Source organism: Pristiophorus japonicus, chromosome 4 (genome assembly GCF_044704955.1).
Source record: "Pristiophorus japonicus isolate sPriJap1 chromosome 4, sPriJap1.hap1, whole genome shotgun sequence".
NCBI classification, from domain to species: Eukaryota; Metazoa; Chordata; class Chondrichthyes; family Pristiophoridae; genus Pristiophorus; species Pristiophorus japonicus.
Window position 1 is genome coordinate 77,009,327 of NC_091980.1, and position 4,901 is coordinate 77,014,227.

Consider the following 4,901-nt stretch of genomic DNA (forward strand, 5'->3'; position numbering starts at 1 on the left):
GCCTTCTGCTGCTGATCCCACCGCCAGGGGAGCAATGATACCAGTTACTGGGCGAGCTTTGGAATGCTCCCAATTCCCTTTTGGATGGTGAAGATCCATCAAGGGACCTTTCCCTCTCCTCGGGTCTCACCAAATCACCCTTTAAGGCTTTGGCCAGTTTGAAGCCTAAAACAAAAAAGCTTCTCCAATCTTCGGCGCTTTTCTTTTAGAGTCCTTCTCTTCTCTCCACTGCACCAATGACATATTTCTGGTATGAAACAGCATGTTGCTGCTGGGAATGTCACTGGGAACCCACCACTGCATAATTAATGACCTCTGACCCAGGAAACGGGGCCACAGTCCCAGTGGACGGAAGTCCTGCCCCAATCTTTCTGGGTTGGATTCATTGAAAATCCAGCCCTCAGGTTTTGGGAACAGATAGGATTGGGATCAGAGAAATCTTATTACACAGAATAGGGTAACCATACGTCTCCATTTTCCAGGGACAGTCCCCGGATGAAATACTCTGTTCCTGGGCAAATAATGTCCCTGGAAGAGTCCCCGGTTCACACAATCCATCCCCAAAGTGTACCCCTGGGCAGGCAGTTTGTGGCTCCAAGGTTACATTAAACAACACTTTGTACAATGGGCAGAGTGACTCGCTGCGCATGCGTGACTGGTCGGTCTTTCGGTGCATGTGCCGGTTGTTTGAGTTTCTGGCCAGGCTCGTGCTGCTGGATATTTGGAGCCTGAAGTGTCTGGGAGCACGGCATCCAGAGCGGGTGAGGGAGAGATCACAGGGGAGGGTTCGGTCACAGTCACCATGGAAAGGGGAAGGGGATGGGCCATACTGGACACTGTGGGGGGGGGGCGCAGTTCTGTGTCTGAATGCGCTTCAATAGTGTGACGGCACATCCCCGGTAATTATATGCATACTTGTTTTGCATTTGTAGTGTTTATGTGCAACTGTGAAAATATAGGCTGCTAAAAAAATTTGAACTGCGACGCCTGGCAACCTGCATCTTCTGTCTTTGCTGTGCTCCCACCCTCTGTATCCTCAGATTTTGTTCAGAAAATATGGTGAAACTAAAATAGAAGCAAGATTGGGGCGGCAGAATGCCATGTGTTTCGGATGATCGTACGATGAGGGTACTTAGAATGATCTCCAGCAGTTATACTCAGTTTGTCTGGCTCATATTAATCTCTAGATGTGAGTGATGACATGGTTCCAAGTCATGTTCAATGGTCAATAAATAACACTTTGCTGTAATGATTTGTAAGCTAACATCCTTACCCTGGTATTTGTTTTCCTATTGGAAAGAAAGTTCCTGTTCTCTGATTCTATTTCTCTGCTTCAGGTGCCAGAAGTGCGAGATAGTGGCTTGATTTATCCCATTCTGTTGGCTGTTCGTGTTTCAGTTTTAATCTGCTTCATTGCAATCACTGTGCTCTTCTGCCTGTGGAAATGTAAGTGCTCCGACTTAATAATTTGTTTAATCCCAAAAAATAAGGTATTTTTACATTGTCGCTGTATATTTCTTACGTGACGTATAATGGTTTGAGTCAAAAATATTTTACTTCAAGATAAATGCAGGTAAGGTAAGGCATTTGACAGTTCTAGCTCATCCTTCTATGGAAACGTATGGTTGCCCAATACCATTCCAGATATTGATCAGTCATTGTGTAAAGAAGTGCTTCCTGACATCAGTACTGAACTTGCCTTTTACCAATTTGTACCCATATCGCCTTACCCTTCAGTTTGACAATAATAACAAATTTCATTAGATAACACCTATTTTTTTAGCAAAACACCCCAGGGTGCTTCATAAACGGAGGATGTTTGATGCTGAGTAGGAGTTAGAGGAATTAGTGGAGGTGACTGAATGCATAGTCAAATAGATTGGTTTAGAGCATGGATTTGAAGGTGGAGAGAGAAGTAACAAGCAGATAGGGTTTGAAACAAATTCCAAAGCCATAATGAATTTGCTGGTGGAGTGGAGGAATGGGGACACACGGAGGATAGAGTTGGAAGAGCAGAGGGTTTATGCCGGAATGCGGAGCTGGAGGACATTGCAGAGATAGGATGGGATGAAATCATGGAGTGATTCGTAAATAAAGCTGAGTATTTTGATTTTAATGTGGTGGGGAACAGAAGCCCAGTGGAGGTCAGCAAAGACAGCATGATGGGGGAGAGGGACATGGTATGGGATTGGATGTGGGGTGAAGCTTTGACAAGTTGAAGTTTATCTAGACTTACTAATTGTAAGTTCCAGTCATGGAGGGGTGAGCTGCTTGAAGTTTTCATGATATTAAGAGAAACTGTTTCTGCTGTTTGGGGAATCTAGGATGAGGGGATATGGCCTAAAAATTAGAGCCTAAAAATTCAGGAGCGAAGTTAGGAAACATTTCTACATGCAAAGGGCGACAGAAGATTTGAACTGTCTTTCACAAATGGTAGTTGATACAGGTCAATTAATTTTAAATCTGAGATTGATAGATTTTTGTTAACCAAAGATATGAAGGAATATATGGCGAAGGCGGGTATATGGAGTTAGGTTACAAATCAGCCATGATCTCATTGAATGGTGGAACAGGCTCAAGGTGCTAAATGGCCTACTCCTGTTCCTATGTTCCTGTGGAGAGGACAGGTGATAATACTTTCTTCTCCCATTGAAAATGGTCAGAATTGAATGTCCATGACAAACCATCCCACCTGAGGAGGAATAAAGCTGTATAACACATTGTACACTTGTTCCCATTGACTGATAGGTGGAGGTCAGGGAAAGTGTGTTTTATCCAGAATAAGGGAAGCGATACAATCACCGTGCCACTCACATTATTTTGAAGAAAGCACTGAATCTGCAATTGCATCAACTATCCAATGAAATAATTCCTCATGACTTGCCTATTAACATAAACTAAAGCGCCCGGACCCAAAATCCTGAAGGTGTTTTTGCTGCAAAATTGATGTAGTCCAACGTAGGGAATCAGAACTTGGGGAATAAGTCCGATATGCCAGAGTTGTACCCATTCTAAAATTCTGTAACATTGATTGCTTCCATTCCCAAAGTAGTCCACATGTATGCAAATAAGAGGACAATGCGTGCAAAAGCTTTTGTGCCAGAAAGGTTACTATTTCCTCCATTTAACTTATGCAAAGCTTGTAGAAAAGAAGGCTAGTTATCTCCATGACTAACCAAACCAGGAAGCCGTTGAGTTCACAAGCTTTGAATGTCCACAAACATTATCTAAAGAATTAAAAATATATTTTTAGGCTGTGCAACTACAGAAGGATTTTGCAAGCTGCCTTTCAGGCAGGGAATCCTTTGTTTCCAACCTTCTGACATGGAGCCCTGACCGTGGAGTTCACTACAGGACATCCCATATCGGTCCTTAAGATGGAAGCAGAACATGAACAGAAGGAAGAGGAAATGAGAGAGACACAGAGAAATAGGGTACACCAAAGGAGGTATCATTCCACCAGGCTCTGTAGACCTCACCGCTCCTTCCATGATGCCTCAGAGGAGGTCTGCTTAAGGAAGCAACGTTTCAGTAAGGAGGTATTAAAGGCATTCTCTCAGTGCAAAGTGACCACCAAACATTGGTCATGATCCCAGTGGTTACATCAGGATCACCATGACCATGCCTTCCAACACTGACCCCACTGGTGTTTGCAGGGCCATTAGGAGGGCACCTCAATAGAATGGCCAGATGGGTAAAAGTGTCACTTTTGGTGCATCTCTGGTGCTCAAGTGCTTCATGCTGTCAGAGACTCTGGTCCTGTTCCACTGTTAGGGACTGTGTTTGCTCAGGCCTCTCCCCTGACCTCAGCCCTGCTCCTGTCAGCAACCTTGTGTTCTTTTCAATCCTTCAACATTCAGATGAGTGCTGCTGAATGAATTGCATATCTAAATGAGCAGTGCTGAACAAAGGAAAAAAATTGTGTTTTCCACTTTGTATTTTACTTGCTGTATTATTTGAATGTGATTATAGTTTGAACTCCAGGCAGTGGATAAGTTGTTTAACATTAATATTTTCATTTCTGATTTTCAGGCAAATATCCGATAAAATGAACCACTCTCACGGCAGAAACACTTCCTTCATTCTGTATGGATTCAGGCTTTTCTCAGTGTAAAACCGAACACAATTACCCTGCACAATTCAAACAAAGCACGTGAGGTCTGCTCACAAATGTTGTGATCTTCCCACCACCCAGGCTCATCCTCCACCAGTCTGAGCAAGAACTTCATCAAGCCCAAGAAAACGTGCCATTCAGACTGTTTCCACAACCAGCAGTAGCATGTAGTGCCACTGATGCATACCACACTGCACACTTATAACGGACAAGGGAAGCTCCTCTTAAACTCTTCCCTGGAGATGTTTAGCTTTGGTGCTCCCAGTGTATGTGGGTGTCAGGAGCGAGTATCAGGAATCATGCACCCACAGGCTGTGATTTACCATCCATTAATTTTAATGGAGCATAATTTCCCAATATGCATCAGAGCCCAGTCGCTAAAAATATCCACTTTAGTTTCTACTGAGCCCTACAAAAAGAATTATAATATTTGTGTGAAATTGTAATATATGTTAATGTAATGATTTGATTTCCTATAAATCTGACGACACTTAACTGTACATTTTGATATTTTTATTCTCTGTAAAACGGTTATTTGGGGAGATTTTGCTGTTCCTGCTTCTAGGTGTGTTGGGTGACCTGGGCAGTGAATAGACGAAGATTGTGCAGTGAGAACCCCTCCCCATGAAGAATTCCGCCCAATTTTCTTTTATTCCCTTTATCCTGGTGGTCCAGTGCCTCAAAGGGCAGGAATAGGAAAATTTGCCTCATCCTCCAAAACCATTTGATGAATATTATAAAAAGGAACAAAATAATTTTCTCATCCAGAGGATCATGTTGAATGGAA

General features: G+C 43.1%; 1 long non-coding RNA gene across 1 annotated transcript; it reads left to right on the forward strand.

Annotated features, from left to right (window-relative positions):
• The first annotated feature begins 361 nt into the window (after nt 1-361).
• LOC139262096 (uncharacterized) lies at nt 362-4,594 on the forward strand. Its single transcript, XR_011592887.1, has 3 exons — nt 362-761; nt 1,338-1,446; nt 4,033-4,594. It is a non-coding gene; the product is annotated as an uncharacterized lncRNA (long non-coding RNA).
• The last annotated feature ends 307 nt before the right edge of the window (nt 4,595-4,901 follow it).